Source organism: Mirounga angustirostris, unplaced genomic scaffold (genome assembly GCF_029215605.1).
Source record: "Mirounga angustirostris isolate CCGP_5_RB_7025 unplaced genomic scaffold, mMirAng1.0.hap1 SCAF_10, whole genome shotgun sequence".
Classification (NCBI taxonomy): domain Eukaryota; kingdom Metazoa; phylum Chordata; class Mammalia; order Carnivora; family Phocidae; genus Mirounga; species Mirounga angustirostris.
This window is the reverse complement of record NW_026991718.1, coordinates 119,168,936-119,189,814: the sequence shown is the minus strand read 5'-3', so window position 1 is coordinate 119,189,814 and position 20,879 is coordinate 119,168,936.

Genomic DNA, 20,879 nt, shown 5'->3' with positions numbered 1-20,879 from the left:
TGTAAGATAGAGGGAAGTCACCCAGGTTTCTGATGGATGCCAGCTGCGAGGGTCATTTCTCACTGCATTTCTCTAGGAGTATGAAGCCAGCCTCTCACTCCGGGTGGTGGGCGGGTCCCACACTTGTGATGATGATGCTGGGGTTCAACCAGGATCACCCTGGGTTAAGGGCTGGCGCAGAGCCACGGATGTGCTGCAGGCAAAGGTGGGTCCTCGGGCACTGAACATGCACAGCAGAAGACTCAAGGTCTTTGGCCAGTTTTATGTCAGCCGTTTTATGACACCAGCTCCGGGTAACGTCCTCACTGTCCCTGCAGGTCCCTCGGCCACTAAGCAGCAGTGCAGGCTCTGCATTCTGCTTTTGCAAGCTCCAGTGTCCTTGTCTGTAAACTCTGAGGGACAGCACCTACCTCAGCTTTAGAAAGAAGGATCGAAGCCATCAGAAGATGCAAATATGCATAATGGCTGCTCAGAAAAGGCCACCTCTGTTCAGGTCACTGTCTTGACATCTTCCTACACTCCTGTCTGATCTGAAGGGGACCCCGCCTGGGTGGCTCCAGATGTCCAGGCCCAGTGAGGAATGTGGGCACATCATGCAATGATAGACAAACTGTGAAGTATACAGAGGAAGGCACGGGCTTGGCTTTGTGGAGCTAGAGAGTCGTCCTAGAGGGGGTGGCAAGGGAGCTGTACCTGGGACGAAGGACAGGCATTCCCCAGAAGACAGAGGAACGGGCTCCTGGGCAGAGGGCTCAAGTGGTGTTTCGTGGGTGTGTGGGGCAGATGAGGGTGGGGAACAAGGTTGGACCCAGCCGCCACGTGCATTGGGTGGCATCCCATGACAGGGGCTTGTGGGTTAGGGGTCTCAGCCTCCATGGGTTTGCAGATTGCTTGGTGAGTTTTTTAAAAATGTAACACCCTAGAGTGGGGCTCAGGAATCTACCTTTTCTGCCAGCTCCTGGATGGCATCATGCAGGTGGTCAGAGGCAGCCCTGGAGAGCAGAGATACAGGTGAGGGAGAGTGAATGCAGGGCTTGGGCTTGGGCGGTTCCCTCCCCTCAGGTGCAGGAGCAGGGTCTGGGGTCTCAGGATCCTGGGCGTAGGGTATGCTAGCATGAGAGCGCTTGAGGGGGTCAGCTGAGAAACAGCGAGTTGGGGGAGCCCCGGAATAAGAACCCCAGATGGGTGATCACAACTCTGTTAGGAATCACTAGGTGCTGGGCAGAGAGATTCCGTTCTGGGGGTTTCAGTGGTGAGACACGAGCTGGAGCGGAGAGGAATGTGGGGAGGGGAGCGTGAGGAGCAATCATCAGGAGCAATTTCTGCATGATGGGACTATAGTAGCAGCCTGGAGGCTTTAGGAGGGGAGATACAAAAAAAATAGCTCATACTAAGTACCTGATATTATTCTAAGGACTTATTAACCCATTTAATTCTCATAACCACTCTAATTAAAAAAAAAATAGAGAGTTATTCTCAATTAATAGGCAAAGAAACTGAGTCCCAGAAAGTAATTTGCTCAATGAGTAAGTCATGGAAGAGAGACCCAAATCATCCAGACCCTGGGAGTCCAGCTCGCGGGGCCACATCCGCCACCTTGTGCATCAGCGGGCCTCGGACCGTGCCCACGGTCCCAGCTCTGCACAGAGGGGGCCTGGCTGGGGACCCTAGCCCAGCTCAAAGACCCCACAGACTGGGTAGGGCACCAGGCAAGGTCTTGGGCAGACTCTAACTGGAAACACCTTGAAGATGGAGTGGATAGCACGTGGTGGTTGTGGCTTTGTGGCAGCCTCTGAGGGACTGACCCTGGAAATGGGTCTTTTCAATGAATCACTCAGAACCCCAGAGTCGGGGCGCCTGGGTGGCTTAGTTGGTTAAGTGACTGCTTTCGGCTCAGGTCATGATCCTGGAGTCCCAGGATCGAGTCCCTCATCGGACTCCCTGCTCAGCAGGGAGTCTGCTTCTCCCTCTGATCCTCCCCCCTCTCATGCTCTCTCTCTCTCAAATAAATAAAATCTTAAAAAAAAAAAAAAAAGAACCCCAGGGTCGCCTGGGAGGTCTTTGGTGAGAAAGCAAGGACCTTATGCTCAAAACTTGGGGCACAGAAGGAGTTGAGAACCATACAAGGCGACACAGAGTTGCCAGGAGAAAGGGTTGAGCCTGCTCTCTCTTACTTAGCAAGGGCTGGGAGGCAACCCCTCAAGTGCACAGCGCAGCCCCTGAAGCTCGCGGGAGGGCAGGGCTCCGGTGAGCAGGCTCACTCCCCCAGCACAGCGTCTCCAGCCAGACCCTTCAAAGCACAACCCACCTTACCTTGCAAGGCTGACACACGTTCAAAGTGCAGGTTCCCTTGCTTCTTGACCCTATGAGTGGGTTGCTTTATTTCTCTGAACTCTGGGTTCCTCATCTGTGAAGTGGGCATAATAATGGACTGTGGATTGGCGTGGCTGCCTTGTGGGGCTGGTGGAGGGGAAGGTGAAAGCATTTTCCACACAGGTGAGAGGAGGTGGAGAGCAAGTTGCCTCTGGGGCCCTGGAAGCAAGCGTCCCTTTCATTCGGGGGTGGGGGGTGGGGTGCTTCTGTCAGCGAGCAAGACGGTGATGCCTGTAGAGGGGATCTATACTAATTGGGAGAACCCACTGGGAATTTCTGGCGAGTTACAGGATGAGCCACGTTGAAGATGCTTAAAAGCTGAGTGTTCGGGCGTGTGTCTGTGCTGGTGTTCGGTGTGTGAAGTCACAGTGAATAATAATTGGTCGCTTCGTGTTTTCCACCCTGGGTGACAAGCAAGGAGGTGGGGACAGCCAGTCAATATGCGAAACAGCCCACAAACTTCTGCCGTGGGCTCCGAGTGAGCACAACCCCACCCCCAGCCCTGCCAAGGCCCCCGGCAGCCGCAAGGCTGGTCCATGGAGTGCAGGGAGGAGAGGAGAGTGGGCTGGGCAGGGGTGCAGGCGGGGCTAAGGGTTTGGGTCCTTATCCTAAGCACACTGGGAATTCACTGAAGTGCTTTCAGCTAAGGGGCTGTATGATCAGTTTTGTGTTTCAGAAAGCTTCAGGCTGCCATGGAGGGAATGGATTAAGTGAGGTAATCCGTGTCACGGACTTTGCTCTGGAGCCAGACTATAGTAAGTGCTCAGGAAACATTATCCAGTTGTTGTTATTAATCTATTAGCTGCCAGGTGCCTGGAGGACGTGGATGGCAGCTCAGCAAATGAGCCTGAAGTGCTTCCTCTCTCCAACAAAGGGACAGGCTGCTTCCAGGCTCCTTGACCAGGCCGGGCTTAGCCTGGCATCTTCCCGTCTCTAGCTATGGAGGCTCAAGAAAGAGGCCCAGCCAGGCCTGAGATAGGAGTGAGCAAAAGCTTCCAGTGTGGAGGGCGGGGCTGAGCACTGCCAGGAAGCTCCAGCAGTGACTGTGTGTGTGTGCGTGGAGGGGAGTCGGGGGAGGAAGGGATTCTTGCCTTGCTAGCTTGGGCCCAGGATCCCCAGTTCACAGCCCTCCTGCTGGTCTGGGCCATTTGACTGCCCATATAGCTGGATTCACTGTGTGTGTCTTGCGGGGGGTTGCAGAGGGGGCTCTGGCTTCCCAGATGGGAAGAAGGAAAGGCCCACAGGGACAAACCCTGCCCTCCAGGGAAGGAGCTCAGCTGGGATTACAGACCTCTTGGGCTGATTTAGAAACTCCAGTGGGGAAATGGGCGGTCCTGCAACACCTACCAGGCTTTACCCAAGGCCACCAGTAGCAGCTTCCCTGAGACCAGAACTCCCAGCGACAGTGCATGCGGGCTCCTTGCTGTTCTCCGTTCGATCCTAAACGCTGACTGATCCTCTGTCTAATCTACTTCCAGATTCTCTGTTCCACACGGCAGCCACGAGGCACATGGGCTTTTTGAGCACTTGAAAGGTGGCTCATTCCACTGGAGATGTGCTACAAATATAAAGTTACACACTGAATTTCAAAACCTTAGTACAAAATAAGTAATGTTAATAATGTCCCTTATTAGTTACATGTTGAGCTGACAATACTTTGGCTACGTTAGATTAAATAAAATCTATTATTAAAATGGACTTTACCTGTTTGCTGTTTGATGTCTTTTTAACGGAGCCCCTAAAAAATTTAAATTAGCCTATCTTGCTGGCATTGTATTTCTATTGGATAGAACTGATCTAGGGTTTAACTAGGTGAAAATGGTCCAATAAGACAAAGACAAAAAAAGATCCTTTGAGCTCTCTCTAGGGCATAAATAGATGAGAAGGGCAAAATGAATCCCCCTGACTGGTGACCTGTTCGTAGGGGTCTCCAATGCCTTGAGGTGGTGGGTGGGGAAAGTACCAGCCTGGGAGGGAGAGCATCATGCATTCGTAGCTGCTTCTCAGAAGCAGGTGGGCCTCCTCTGAGTGCAATGAATGTGGGGATGTACACCTAGTAATGCTGTTAGGAGGAGATTAAGTGAGGGACTGTATGGAAATCTCCCAGTGGAGTGCTTGGCACTCAGAGGCATCAACATTCTTCTCTTCCCTTCAACAAGGACATTTTAGAACTGGGAGGATCTTTCGGAAACAAGGGCTGAGCATCCCTCTGGTTCTTTGGATTCATTCATTCATTCAACTACCATTCTTTGAGCTGGTTAGAATGGCAAACCAGGTGGACAGGCTCCCTGCCATCGTGGAGAAGAGCCACCCTCATAACCAACAGCGGTGCATGTGTACGCTGGAGCCTCGGGGGTGGAGCAGTGTGCTTTCCTGGCAAACGACAGGAGCTCTTTCTGCCTTCCTAGCACATCTCTCGGCTCTACTTCCATCTCATCAGGCTGGCCATGCCCCTTGGAAGCAGCTGAAACCCTCCCCAACCCATGCACTTGTAATGGGAGTGAGGCTCAGCACTGCAATTTCTATAAAGCCAGGCTGAAGGGAGCCAGGTAGTGAGAGCTGGCTCCCATCATACCTCATTCTGTCTCTAGCTCTTGAGGCCCACTGGATGCTGTGCCAGTACTCCTCTGGGATTTCTCTCAGTTAATGCTGATCCCCGAGCAACGAGGGCCTCTTGTCTGGCCGTTCACCTTCCTGCCCAGCAAGTCTGAGCTTCTGGGGAAAACAAAGAGAAGAGAAAGCAGACCGCTGGGATCTGCAAATGGGCAAATGGTGTCTCAGTGGAGGGATTCTCTGAGCACAGGCAGAAATGTAGCCAGATGGGAAATGTTAGCGTGAGGGGCCATGAAGCCCACCATCATCCTCCTGATGGCCTGTGTTGAAACCCTGGAGTGCGCTGGATACATTGTATACATTATTGACTTGAATCCTCCTCAAACCCTTTGGGGTAAATTACATCCAATGTCATACAGATCTCACCAGACTCACTCATGATCTCACAGATAGGCAGTGACAGAGCCTGTTTTTAAACCCAAGTCTCTTTTCCTAAGAACCCTATACCAGATACTCCACAAGCTACATGCATGGGCAGATGGTTCCCAAGAATATTCCCTGCCATTATCTATTTCATTTGTCAAAGATGCAGGAACACGGGCTGAAAAGAACATGTAGGGGACAATGTCTTGAGTCCTTTTGTGCCTGCCCAACCCACATCGCTTTGCCTTCCCTTCTTCTCTGCTCTTTGCCCCAGACTGGGTGGATTCACATGGTCAGTCTCTGGGACACAGAAGTATCCATGTTGCTTTCCAGCTTCAAACTTTCCAGGAGGAAGAGATGACTTAGAGAGTTCACTCTTATTCCATGCCGTTGTCAAGGAAGTTGTTGAGAAAATTAAATGTGAATGATGTTTGAACCTGGCTCAAAGCAGGGCACAAATTAATGGCATGATCACTTTTAAAGAGATGATGTAAGTGGATGCTCCCCACAGAAGGCCTGGCTTATAGAAGGTACTCAATAGATTCTTTTTGGAGAGATAAGCTGTTATAGACTAATGTCCCCTTAGCAAGGATGGAGTCCGTGGTTCCTAATCTTGGATTATGAGAAAATGCAGACTTCTGTCTGTCATTCAGTTCTCCTTCCTGCTCCTCTGATTCAGTCAATCATGGCTGGAGTCCCAGACACTGCATTTTTCATAAGCTCTTGAGGAGATTCTGATGTGGGTGTTCCCTTTGGTCACCCTTTGGCAGTTAGGCCAGAGAGCCTGGAACACAGATGTAGTAACTCATGCTGGCAGAGGTGACCAGGGACCAGAGGTGTGAGCCTGGATGGAGGCATAGAGGGAATTCTAGGAAATGGCGTGGGGGTGGGGGGGCAGGATGGTCTTGGGAGTGAGGAGAAGACACTCCAAGGGGAATGCACAGACTTCCGGGGATTCTATCCTTTTATGCTTGGGAGTCCCCACACCTTTGACGTCCTCTCCCTGCTCTGCTAAAATAAATTTAAGATCTGGTTCAGCAGTGACCTCCTCTAGGAATCCTGCCTTCAGCCTCTAAGATAATTTAGTTACTTGGCATGTCTATCACAAGATGATCCCTTTCATTTCTGTATCCCCAATGACAAAAGCAGGGCTGGCATGTAGGGGCTTAATCAATCGATGATTGAATGGCTTGTCTGTTTTCCAGAACAACTAGCAGGGACATTGAGGGGTTAAGCTTTACCAGCACTACTCATTTTGTGCAAGGCTGCTGAGGGCATGCTATCGGCAATGGGATAAGATTCCCCCATCTTGTAGGTTTAGAACTGGGGGTCAACACATGCTCTGGGGGAAAGACTGAAATATTCCTGCTCAAGTGGAAATTGTGTGGAGATGGGTCAATGGGGAAAGGATGGGGAGAACTAGTCAGTGTTAAAGTATAAAGAGAAAAAGAAAGAAGGAGGGGGGAAAGGGGGGAGAGGGAGAGACTCGATACCACTGTCATTCTGTGTGTAAAATGAAATTATGTGCATTATCATCATAGAACATTCAGAGAAGCCCCTGTTTATAAAAATTAAGAATCGAACTCTGGAATGTCAGCTAAGTTGTCCAAAGCCACACCATCTGTGAAGGGACAAAGTCAGGATTTGAATCAATAATTTTGACTCCAAGGTTGGTTCTCTGTCTTCTGCAACACATGGAAAGCAAAATGAGTAGCATGTTTGCTTTGTTGCTAATTTCCCATTTCTGTAGCCATATTGGACATCGCCAGTTAATTATTTTAATTTTAATATTCTTTGTCTTTTTTTTTTTTTTTTTTGCCATTCATCTCAAGTAAAACCCCAGAATCTTTCTCAACACCATGTTTCTGGAACATACCACCTTCCTATAAGATTTAGCATTTAAGATCAGATTTGCTGGTCCGTTTTTTTTTAGATTTTATTTATTTATTTGACAGAAGAGAGACACAGCGAGAGAGCGAACACAAGCAGGGGGAGTGGGAGAGGGAGAAGCAGGCTTCCCGCGGAGCAGGGAGCCCGATGCGGGGCTTGTTCCCAGGACCCCGGGATCATGACCTGAGCCGAAGGCAGATGCTTAACGTCTGAGCCACCCAGGCGCCCCAGATTTGCTTGTTATTTTGTTCAAGATTAACCTATTCCAGAACTCAAAGGAATTTATTTCCAGTGGTCATTCCATTTGAAAACTCTGGAGATCTATGTCTATACCTATATAAAATCATTGTCTCATATCTTAAATTACATGATGATATGTCAATTGTGTCTCAGTAAAGCTGGGAAAATAGTATTTGTCTTCTGCCAAATTAAAATAAGTATAAAATACATAAAAAAAAAAAAGAAAACTCTGGGCCCTGAGTACATTTACTGGAGGAAAGAAGGGAAAAAGAAAATGATAGTTTCAAGAAGAATTTGCTTCTCTAAACCCCAGACTGTGAAAAAGACAGGAGTTACAGGGAAAGGTTATTGCCTGTATCAGCAGGGAGGGCTGCCAATGATAATAATGGAGCAAAAATGAGATCAGTTGTTGTTACTACTGAGTGTTCACCCGAGCCAGGATTTAAGTAAGTGCAGTACGTGGGTTAATTCATGTGCCCTTTACTACAACTTTATGAAGTTTACAGATGAGAAAACGGAACAGAGAAAGGCTGATTACTTTGCCCCAAGTCATGCACCTGCACCTGGATTCCCCGCCAGGCTGCAGAGCTGAGGTCTTCCCCAGTAAAACAAAGCATGTGCAAATTTAGAAGGGATAGGCACGTTCAGTTACCCCAGACACAGGGGGGTTTGCCCTCCACCCCCACTCAGAAAAGGTCAGGGAGTTATGGGATGCGGGTGGAGATCCTCATCCTGGCATCCCCATGGTTTATTCAGAAGTTAGTCATGATTTGCTTCAGCCCTGGCCACTCCCGGTTCTGTTGTCATGGGCGAGGAGCCTTGTAACTGGGTGCTGTGGAGAGGAAGTTAGCACATGCAGGAAATGACTGCGCAGTGGATTTCTGGGACCCCAGGAACAGTGATGTGGGCTCCTGCCCTTCCCTTCCTTCTGCCTCCATGGTGGCGTGGAGGGGAGGCGAGTAGGCATTCAAAATCCCTCTGTTTGGGGTCCATGCAGGGCAGTTGATTGATTGATTGATTGATTGATTGATTGATTTTTATTTTAGAAAGAGGGCAGGCGTGCTTGCCAGCAGGGGGAGGGGCAGAGGAAGAGGGAGAGAGAGAATCCCAAGCAGACTCTGAGCTGAGTGCGGAGCCCGACTTGGAGCTTGGTCTCATGACCCTGAGATCATGACCTGAGCCGAAATCAAGAATCTGATGCTTAACTGACTGAGCCACTCAGGTGCCCCCAGATATCCCCATTTTTTAACGTGAGCAAGCTGAGGTTTGGGAGAGCAGGGAGGCGAACTTGGTTCTGTCTGACTCTACATTGGGTCCACACAAGGAGAAACCAGGCCTGAGCATCAGTGAGGGGAAACCAACAAGGAACCAGTCCTCAGAGACTGTGAGGGCCAACACATTCCAGTGAAATAATTTTTGGCATTTAGAGCCAATTTTGGATTTAGCTTCCCTGGGCCTCTGTTTCTTCACCTTTCCTGGCTGGTTTTAGTGAGGGATAAATGCAAACGTATGTCCACAAACCTCAATATGAAAACTTTCTTCTACTTGCTGCCAAAATCAGGTTCAGTGTGCAATTACAAAATCTTTTTTTCTCCTAGAATGGTAGGATTTTATAAAGGTTTCTATAGATAGATATATAGATATCGTGGCAGAAACTTGGTTGGCATAGGTGCCAGTTTAGGAGAACAGAAACATATTGACAAACCCTACCCGATATTTAAGATGAAGGTAGCTTTAGAGAATGCCGTGGGGGCTGGGAGTGCATTTTCATTTTTCTTGGATAATTTCGTGCATTGACTAAAGGGGATCATCATGACAATTGGACTCCTCCTGACTTGAACACACATGCTTTAGGGTGAGCAATTATAAAAAGGATCATCGCTTTCCCAGGGGCTTATATAGATCCTTAACACTAAGGTGTGGTCAGGGAGTGATTTCATATTCATCCAGGATCTTGTTAGGAACGCAGACTCTCAGGCCCCAGCCCAGACCTACTAAATCAGAATCTGCATTTTAACAAGATCCCCAGGTGATCTGTATGCACATTACAGACTGAGACATGCTGATGCAGATGGCTTTTTCTTTTTCCAATCCCTTAGCTTTGAGTGGACGTTTCCATTTAAAATTAGGTTACAGGCCTTTCAGGGAGTTACCTGCCTGCATAACATTTCTGAGGTTAGGTGCCTAGAACACTGTTTGCCAAAGGTTTGCAGGGGCAAGGAACTTCCAACCTTCACTGCTGTGATTCTCAATCTGTTTTCCTTTGCTGCCTTAGAAATTGTTGATCATGCATGTCTTGGGTAGAGAGATGCCTTCCCTAAGATGGAAAAAAAATGTCTTCACTCCAGGAAGATGGATCAGTCCGAGTTTATGGCTATTTTTATTTCTATGACTTAAGAAAATGCTGGAGGCCTTCTTAACTTTTGATGAAGGGGAACCAGTTTGGGCTCATGTTTGGATCATCATCTGGCTTTTCCATGGGCCACCAAAGACCACAGACGGAAAAGAAGAGAATTGACCTTTGATGGGGGTAAGAGGCAGAGAGGGTGGGGAGGATGGGAGAGTAGAGGGCAGAGTCTGAATGCCAGAGATCCAGAGTTGGCAAGAGGTAGAGAGTGAGGTGTCTGTTTGGGAGATGCTCTTGAGAGAAAGGGCTGAGAAAAAAAAAAAAAAAAAGCCTCTGAGAAAAGGAGGATTTGGGTGCCTAGCACATACGTTGGGTTGGAGTTCCAGTCTTCTATGCTCTGGTCTTTATTATAAGTGGCACTTGAGATGACCCACACCCAGAGCCTTCACAGAAGTGGGAACATGACTTCCTTCCCCAGTGTTGTCTCTAGTCAGTGGGGATAACTCCTAACCCATGCGTGGGTTATTCCTACCATAAGGTCTTTCCATAAGATCTCAATTTACAGATCTATTATGGGTAGAATTGTGTCTCCCAAAAATATATGTTCAAGTCCTAGTCACTGGCACCTGTGAACATGACTTTATTAGGAAATAGGGTCTTTGCAGATATAATCAAGTTCATTTGGGGGTCCTATTGGATTAGGGTGGATCCTGATCCAATGCCTGGTACCCTTGTACAAAGAGGCACAGAGACCCACATGAGAATGCCAGCTAACAAAGAAAACAGAGATTGGATGCAGCTATTAGCCAAGGAATATCAAGCCAGCCACCACCAGAAGCTGGGAAGAGATAAGGACAATCCTCCCTTAGAGTCTTGACAAAAATCATGGTACTGCCTACACTGTGATGTTAGACTTCATTTCCAGAATTGGGAGAAAATGAATTTCTACTGTTTTAAGCCATCCAGTTTATGGTGATTTGTTATGGCAGACCTAACAAACGAATACAACCTCCTTGACCCCCTACATACTTAGCAGGTGGAAGCAAGGGTCCCATGTCTCTATTTCAGGAGGGGATGTTGAGTGGCGGGCCCTCCAGTGCTTGGAGAGGCACTGCCTTTCTAAGGACACCAGCCACAGCACAGATGTCTAATGTACCCAATCCCTGTGTGCAGTCTACCTCGGCATGAGAACACCCAGCACTCTACGTGTCTGATCTTGCATGAATCTCAAAGCTTGTTGCCAATGACTGAGGGGAAAAAAAGTCCCAGTCTCTAACTTCCTCCAAGGCTTTGGTCATCTGTAACTGGCCAGAGGAATGGCCTTCAGGAGCCAGAAGTTAGTTATGGTTTTCGAGCAATTTCCCCTATTCACGATTTTGCAATTGTAGAGTGCAGTCTCCTGTGCATTTGCATAAGCCACTTTATCCTTTTCCTTTCGGGCTCTGCAAGCCACCCGGCACCCCCACACATGAGTCACACATAGCGGCCCCCAGGGTGGAGGTGTGCCCTCCCCATCAGGCTTTCCTTCCCTCTCCCGAGCTGTGCCTCATTTGCTGCTGGGCAAAACTCAGCCTTGCTGCAAATTTCGGCACCTGCCTGTGTGTGTGTAATTGGGTTGGATTTACATTAAGAGGGTTCCCTGTGGTGAAAACCACACTGCTATTTTCAATCTGAAGCTGCATAAAACATTCAATTTTCTAAGTATCCGTCAGCTGTTAGCACTGTGAAAAACGTAGTCTGCCTGGATGGATGGGGGGCTCCTGCTCAGTCCCGTAAACCCCCGATTATTTGTGCTACCAGAGGGGATAATATTATATGGCTGTGGATAATGAAGCGTTATTTATCTAAGTATCCACTCATTCATTCAACAAGCACATTTGAGAATCTAGAATGCACGAGGCACTCTTCTGAGGATCTGATCAGACCACATCCCCCCTCAGTTAAAAACCCTTCAAACTGGCATCTTTTTGTATAATCCAAACTAGGGGCCTTCCAGCCTTCTCTGCAAAGGGCCAGACAGTGTATATTTTCTGCTTTGTGGGCTATGAGGGCTCCATCCCAACTGCTCAACTCTGATGTTGTAGCTTGAAGCAGCCATAGACAATACATGTATTCTAATGTATGTTATGTATGTACGAATAAAACTTTATTTATAAAAACAGATAGCAGGCCAGTCTTGGCGCAGGGACCACAGTTTGCTGACCTCGAATCAAAATACCTTACTTTGTCCTACTGAGCCCTTGTGACCCGTTTCCTGCCTCCTTCATTGTGTTTCCCATACATGGCTCTCCCTACCATTCATTCCACTCCAGTACAATAACTTCCCCTTATTCCAAGAACCACCAAGCTCTTTCCTGCCTCAGGACCTTTGCATATCCTATTGCCTCTGCCTGAAGAAATTCTCTTCTCCTGCCATTTGACAGAGACGGTTCTTCATTATTTAAGGTCATATGAGAGCACTTCAGATGCCATCCTTAGTGGCTTATGGGACATCCTCATTGAATGGAGCTTCTTTTGAAAGTTTTTCCCACCCAATACATCTACTTTCAGTTTCTTTTTCTTTTTTTTTTTAAAGATTTTATTTATTTATTTGAGACAGAGAGAATGAGAGAGACAGAGAGCACATGAGAGGGGGAAGGGTCAGAGGGAGAAGCAGGCTCCCTGCTCAGCAGGGACTCGATCCCGGGACTCCAGGATCATGACCTGAGCCGAAGGCAGTCACTTAACCAACTGAGCCACCCAGGCACCCTACTTTCAGTTTCTCTTGCCTCAATCTTTTGGTTTCCGTCCTTGGAAGGACATATTACAGATATTCATTACCTTACTGTTTACTTTGTATTTTGTTTTGGTTTCTCTTTCCCTCCCTGCCTTGAATTTATGCCCTAAGAGGCCAGGTCCCCTGTCTGTCTCATTCTTTGCTCTCTCTGTTCCTTGGCATGGTGCTTGGTACATAGCTGTCTCTTGATTTTAAAGGCAAACATTTAAGAGCTCTCAATAAATTGTTATTTAATCGGTAAGAACTTCCGACCTCAAGGAACTCATAGTCGAGTAGGGGACAGACTGACACACAAGCACAACATCAGATGCGACAGGTGTGTGTCTGAATAACGGGGGACTGGTGGGATTACTGAGCAAGAAGGCTGCCAGATTCAGGGTGGCCCCAGAATGGGTGAAAAATAAAGCAAGGGTCAAAGGGACAGACACACAGTGAGAAGCAAGAGCGCAGAGAAAGGCAGGTGGCAAACATTTCCACATGGTGCAGACAGAAGTAGGGGAAGAAGGAAGAAGGTGACTGACATTGATGGAGCATGCACTAGGTGCCAGCTCGCCATCAGGTATGTTACAGACTTTCTGTGCAACAGCCTTTCAACACGGATATTACTCTTAATTACAATAGAGATAGACACTGAGGAAGAGAGGGTGAGTGACCAGGCCATGGTCCCACAGCTGGTAAGTCCGTCTTCCTTGGTCTCTGTCACATGACCCTCCCCAGATGTGGGGTAGCAGCAAAGTAGGTATTAATCCACCTGCAATTTTCTTTTCTTCAGGGAGGTGTTTCCTTCTCCCCACAGGGATCTAGATGGAACCACTTCTTCATCTCTTTGATTAGTTGCGGAAACCCTCGAGGTGGCGGATGCCTCTTCCAGAAGCCCCTTTTTCAGGTGCAGCCTACAGGCTGGATGAGAGCAGAGGACTGGGAGGCTCCTTCCCCGAGCGTCTCCTCAACCTGTACACACGTGATCCACTTTCGTCCTTGCTATAGCCACACTGGGGTGGCATGGGCTGTCCTGTTTCACATGGGAGTTAACTGAGGCCGGAGATGGTTGATGGCCCGTGGTGTCCAGCACGAAGAGCTGTCCTGGGCCCCCACACCTGCAGGCGTTGGCACCCAGAGGGCTGATTGAGGTGGGACAAGGGCTCGGACAGGGTGCCCAGGGGACCGGCTTCCGCTGTCCGCTCTGGATGGTAACAGACCCTCCCAAGCAAGGGAGTCCGAGAGGGGGAAATGCGAGCACACCTGTCTAAGCAGGGACATCAAATTGCCCGAGGAGAAGCTATTATATATATGAGCAAATTCTTAGGCGATTCTGCTGGGGAAAAAAAAAAAGTGCTTACCATTTTTTTTTTCCCCACTGAGTGTTCATATAAACCTTCTGGGCGCTCAAGATGGGAGGCCGTGGTGTCTGCAAGGCAGCTGGTCCTTCTCCCTAGGGGCATTGGGAGTGATTTGATTCTGCCAGCTAACATTGTTCGAGGCCCACTTCATCTCCCCCAGAACTCATCAGAGCTGCTAATAGGCCCTTCAGAGCTCATAAAGAGATGACCAAATCTGGGGCTGGGGGACTCCAGCTCATTTATCTTCCGCGGGCTCGATCAGATCTGATTTTGTGCGCTGACGGCTGGATGCTCAAGTGGGGCCTGGCCCGCATCTCAGACACCTCCTCAAGCAGGCCCGGGCCCCAGGGCCCCCAGGAGGGGCCGAGGCCCCCTAACCCACGAGGGTCTCACTGTTCTGATGCTGCAGACACACTTCCCTACCAGCCGTATTGATTTGTGCACAAGAAAATAGAAGCTTTTAGTCTTGGAAGGGAACCTGAAGTCCACTAATGGGAGTGTCAGTTACTGCTTTGGGCGTTCACCCACTGCCCCTAGCTCTTGCGTGTGCGTGTGCGTCAGTCCTTACGACCCTTCTGCCTCTGCTTAGCTCTGTGCCCACCGGGTTGTAAGCTTCTGCCTGCGGAGAATGTGAAACAAATGTGAAGTCCCAGATTCACACAGATACTAACCCCCCCAACACACACCACAAATACGTTGACCAAATCCATATTAGCACCTTGGAAGGGACGAATAACATTCCGCAACCTTGCAAATTATTTTTCGCTGAAAGTTGGGCTCATTTTTTTCTCTGCATATCTTGCATTCCTCTCATTAGAAGAGATAGTTTGCACAAAGAGTAACTGGGGGGGTCTTCATGTGTAACCGATATGCGCTTCAATTGAGGGGAACAGGGTAGGTGACAATGACCATCATCATCATCATCACAGTATTTGAGCGTTCACAGGGTGCCAGGTTGTGGCAACCATTTACTTCTCGTTAAACTCGGTAAGGTGGCCACGATTCATGGCGCCATTTTACAGATGCGGAAAGAGAGGTTTAGGGAGTGTTCTGATTAGCTGTTGCTACGCAGCAAACCATCACACAACTTAACAGTGTAACACAACATCCATTTTAGGAAGCTCACAGATGTTGTGGGTCAGGAACTTGGAAAGGGCCCAGCAAGGCAGCTTTCCCTTGTTCTCTGATGTCTGGGGCTTGGGCTGGGGTTGCATGGGGTGGGGGGTGGGGGGCTGGGGTAACCTGAACAGCTGGGGTTTGGAGCGGTGGAGTGGAGGATCCACTTCTAGGATGTCTCCTTCACTCCCATGCCTGCTGCTTGGGCTGGGTGAGCCAGAGACGGGGCTCAGCTGCAAGTGTAGACGAGAGTATCTACCATGGTCACTCCACATGGTGATCTCAGGATAGTCAGCCTTTGAGATTTTATTTATTTATTTGAGACAGAGAGAATGAGAGAGAGAGAGCACATGAGAGGGGGGAGGGTCAGAGGACGAAGCAGACTCCCCGCCGAGCAGGATCCCGATGCGGGACTCGATCCCGGGACTCCGGGATCATGACCTGAGCCGAAGGCAGTCGCTTAACCAACTGAGCCACCCAGGCGCCCAGGATAGTCAGCCTTTGTACCTGGCGGCCCAGGACACCACGAGTGAGTGTCCCTAGAGAAGTAGGCAGAGATTGTATGACCTTTGAAGTCCACCCAGATTGGAGGGAAGGGGACAAAGTCTCCAACTCTCAGCAGGGAGGAGGATCACAGAACTGGGTACCATGTTTTAAAAACTGTATCAGAGAGGGTCACTAACCTGGCCAGGATCTCAGAGTGAAGAAGCTGCAGCACAGGGATTTGAAGCTGGGCAATCTGACTGCAGAGGCTTCTCTCTTAGTGACCCTATGACGCCTCAAGCGTTGCTAGACATGCACTAGATGCTACATTTGTGCAAATAAACTATGATCCACTTTAATTCATGTTATCAGCTTGGAGGGCAGGCAGAGAAATGGACAAGGAGCATTCTCCAGGACGGATGAAAAGCCTGGGAAGAATCTGGAGTCAGGCTGGGAATGGGGAGCCTGGCCGTCGGGAATGTTTTCACATTCAGAATGAAAGCTGAGACGCCTGCAGACCATAGAGGAACTGAAGTTTTTCTCGACCTAAATCTTTGCATGAATCTGTGGAAAAGTCCTTGCCCTTAGAGTTGAAAGTATTTATGGTGGCCAGGAACCAGCCGGTCGGCCCAAAGGGTTTGTGGCTGTCTCCGCGATCACTGGGAGGGTACATAAGACCTGAGGCTGGAGTTTGCCAAGAACCTATGTGTTCCTGCAGAGCCTGTGTGTGCTTGTGCTCAGCCCAGAACCAGCCTTAGGGCTTGTCAGAGGAATAAAGAGCGTGCATCCAGGATGGCTGGGCTGGGCTCACAGTTAGCAGAGTTTGCAACCTGTCTGCGAAATTACAGGGTCTTTGGTGGTGATACCTCCTACAGTTCTCTTTATGGGCAACAGAGTTATAGGGAGTGACTTCTGAGGATGCAAAATGGACAAGAGGCAAAGAGAGATGTACAGACACATTCACAGGAGTCGTTTGTGCCCAGCTGAGGCTCTTAATACAAGTGGTGGACAAAGTGCCCTGGCATTGCCTTTCATTGGCTTCTGGACCAAAGGAGCTGCACCTGGCCAGACCTGTTCTGGCCAGTCAGGGTGGGGCAGGGAAGCTTCTTGCCTCACCTGAAGAGACAGGTTTATTCACAGGCCTGCAGTCAGCTTCCCTGGAGGCTGGAGGGTTGCACCAGGGAGGAGCACCTTCGTGGTCTCCCTGAGCAGGTGCTGAGCTCACAGCATGAGGAGGTAGCCTGGCCAGTGATCCATGTAGACAGGAGTGACGTGCTGGCAGGCCCGGGCTGATTATTCACTCTGATGAGCGGCATGGCCCCTTGGTGGGTGTTTGGGTGGAATGGAGTGAGGTCTCTCCCACTGAGGGGAGGTGTAAACTTCTGTAGCAAGAATGACTGAGCCATTTAATACTGAAGGTTTACCAAGAGCCTGGCCCTGTGCTGAGAATTTGGTCTCAGCATGGGTTCTCCCAGAAGCAGGCCCCAAGACCAAGATTCCAGTACACGGAGCTTATTTGGGAAGTTGAACACAGACGAGATGGGGGAATGATGTATGAAAAGAAGGCAACAATAAGTATGGGATGGTGTCAGCTGTCGGAGTGGGTGGCTGGAGCTTCCTCCCACGGCGATGCTCTGGGAACACAGTGTGATACACGTGCTCCACAATCATCCCCCCTGAGGAGTCAGGGAGCTGGGGTATTTACACACCGGGTACCAAGGTCACTGGCTGAAGCCTGCTCCTGGAGGTGCAAGTCTGTAGCATTTCCAGGCTTCCGTGTGTCTGTATGTGTGCCCGCGTGCACACACACACACACACACACATACAGTGAAACTTTCTGCTGTTTTGGCCAAATTTTAAAAACAAGCAACCTGACCCTCAGGTATGTAGATGCAGGTTGTGGGAGCTAGAAATCCACTTGAGCTCTTGAAAGCTCCAAGGGGCTGGGTGGAGCCTCAGTGGCATCACCACATAGAATCCTTATGGCAACCCAAGGAGGAAGGGACTCTTCATACCCATTTTATAGATAGGAGACTGGGGTTTGGAGACAAGTCACTTTGGTTGAAGTTGCACTTCAGGAGAGTTGCTGGGGTTTGAGTTAAGAGCATGACCCATGCGTCAAGAGCCCATGGTTTTAAGCACTGAGCTATACTGCCTCCGTAAGTATAAAGTTATAAAAATTAATAAGAACAGGCCTCCCAATTCCTCTCTTCAGAACTGCTCAGAACTGACTAGGTTTTGGGTCACAGGTTGAAGATGGTTTGACTCTAAGGGTCAGAGTCTGGATTACAGAAACTTCCCACCTTGAGGGAGAACTAAAGATGGGAGCATGGGTCAAGTTGGGGCTAAGGGAGCCTGGGACCTCAGACAAACATGCCTTTCAGTTTTCAGAACATAGGGGCTAGGCAGACAGAGTTGGGAATTTGAGGCTGACACTGATGGGAACGGGCAGGGAGGAAGTAAGGAGAAAGGAGGGGGAGGGAGAGCCTCATGGGTCCCACTGTGAGGCATGTGGGTTTGTCAGGCTGGGGAGAAGAAAAGGAAAAGTTTACCCACTCGTTCCTGTGCCATTTGAGGTGAGCCCTAGGTAAATATCAGATCATCATCACTCCCACCCCACTCTAATCCTCCTCTTTTCTCTTCTAAAACTACTCTGAGGCTTATCAAAGGAAGTCCCCTGAAGACCTTCCGAATTTCCCTTCTCAAACTTTAGTGTGCTACACCAGGTCTGTAAGCTCTCCTTCTTGCTTCAGCCCTCCTTCCCTGAGTCCCCTGAGCTATAGAAGGTGCTTTGAATTAAACCCAGGTACAGCAAGCTCCTGAAGATCAGGTGGTTTGGACTGTAGGCACAACCTGTGATGGATAGCCTCTAACTGTTCTCAGCACTCCTCCTTGGCTCTGACTCACATCCCTAGAGGCTGCCGTGGCCATCCCTGCATAGCTGAGGACATAGCGTACCAAGGCGTTGACTAGTTCTATGCAAGGTAAGGATGGAGCATGAAGATGCTTGGAAGGCAATCATTCATTCATTCATTCATTCATTCATTCATTCATTCATTCATTCATCTAGTGCTCTATCCATCCAATGATTTAGTCCTACCATTTGGCAGATATGTGTCAGGGACTGGGCACGCATCTGTGAAGAAGAAAGTCAATGCCTGTGCCCCCATGGAGCTTAGAGTCTAGTTGGGAAAGCAGACAAAAAAATACACAAGGATAAAATTCAATCTAAAAGTAACTATTAAGGGGGGGAAATTGGAGGGGGAGACAAACCATGAGAGACTATGGACTCTGAGAAACAAACTGAGGGCTCTAGAGGGGAGGTGGGTGGGAGGATGGGTTAGCTGGTGATGGGTATTAAAGAGGACACGTATTGAATGGAGCACTGGGTGTTACACGCAAACAATGAATCATGGAACACTACATCAAAAACTAATGATGTAATGTATGGTGATTAACATAACATAAAAAATTTAATAAAATAAAAGTAACTATTAACGGCAATTGAATAAAATTTGATAATAGGAAAATTAATGTGATGAAGATAGTAATCCACCAAGAAAGGATGGTCAGTAAAGATCTAGATGAGGAGATATTTTTAAGCTGAGGCCTGCCTGTGTGATGGCAAGGAGCTAACCATGTGAAGAGAGGAAAAGAGCATTCCAGAAAACTGAACAATGTGGGTGTGGGTCCTGAGGTGAGAAATAGTTAGGCTAAGTTCAGGAGCAGAATTTAATTTCTCCCAGTTAGGTCCTAGTGAGAGGGGGGGAAGGTGGCATCAGATGGGGTTGTAGAAGTGGAAAGGAGATGGTTCATGTAGGGCTTTTTATGAGCCATGCTGAGGAAACTGGATTATACTGAAGGCAAGTAAGAAACCATTGGAGAAAGATGGCGGAGGAGTAGGAGACCTGGATTTCGTCTCCTCTCAGGAATTCAGCTGGATAGGGATCAAACCATTCTGAACACCTACGAACTCAACAGGAGATCGAAGAAAAGAAGAGCAACAACTCTCTCATCAGAAAAGCGACCACTTTCTGGAAGGTAGGACGTGCGGAGAAGTGAATCCGAGGCGATATTCGGGAGGATAGACGGCGGGGGAGGGGCCTCCGTCGGCCGCTTCTGGCAAGTGATAGAACCGCGGAGCACAAAATCGGAACTTTTAAGTCTGCTCCGCCGAGGGACGTCACTCTGGTGGCTAAGCGGGGGGTGGAACCCTCCGGGACAGTGGGGTCTCAGGACCCTCGGGGTCACACAAAGACGGGGGGTGCCTGAGTGTGGCAGAGCTCCCAGGTATCGGAGCGGGGAAGCCGGCTGCAGAGGCGGAGCCCAGGCGCGGGCTCTCAGCTCGGGGTGGCCATAAACCGTGATCCGCGGCACAGCCGGGCCACTGCTCCTCCAGCAGGGACCCAACAAGCGGCAGATCCGGGGAGACTCACCTTCCTTCCCCGGGAGGAGCCGCGCGGGAGCGCACCGCAGGGATCTGCTGGGTTTGGAGACTCCAGACCGGGTCGGGTGCCAGAGATAGAAACGCGCGGTCACAGGCCGGTTGAGCATGGACTGCAGCTGCAGACCGGGGAGACGGGAGTGACTGACGGCTTTTCTCTGGGGGCTCACTGAGGAGCGGGGCCCCGAGTTCTCGGCTCCTCCGGGGCGGAGATTGGGAGGCCGCCATTTTCACTCTCCGCCTCCAAAGCTGTACGGAAAGCTCGCAGGGAACAAAAGCCCCGGAGAGCAAACCCGAGCAGATTACTTAGCCTGAGCCGGGCAAGGGCGGGGCACTTCCGCCTCCGGCAGAGACATTTGGAAACCACGGCAACAGGCCCCTCCCCAGAAGATCAGCGAGAACAGCCAGCCAAGACCACGTTTACCGATCAATGAGAACGGCAGAACTCCAGCGCTAGGGGAATACTGCACATAGAATTCACGGCTTTTTTACCATGATTCTTTAGTCTTTTAAAGTTAATTTTCTTTTAACTGTCTTTTTGTCTTTTTATTTCTTTTTGAATTTTTCTTTTTCCCTTTTTCAACCATCTTATCAATCCCTTTTTTTAAAAAAACATTTTTATTTTTCATTTTTAGAGTCATATTCTATTCCTTCATAGTAGTTACCCATATTTTTGGCTTATATATGTAAGTTGTTCTCTCTTTAAAATTTTGAGATAGTTTCTTCTAACAGATTAAAATATACCCTAAATCTCTAGTATATGGTGTTTTCCATTCCCCTGCCTGATCACATCCTCTCCCTTTTTTTTTCTTTTTCTTTTTTCTTTTTTAAAATCCTCTTCTTTCTTTTTTCAAACAACTTCTTATCAATTCCTTTTATAAAATTTTTTATAAT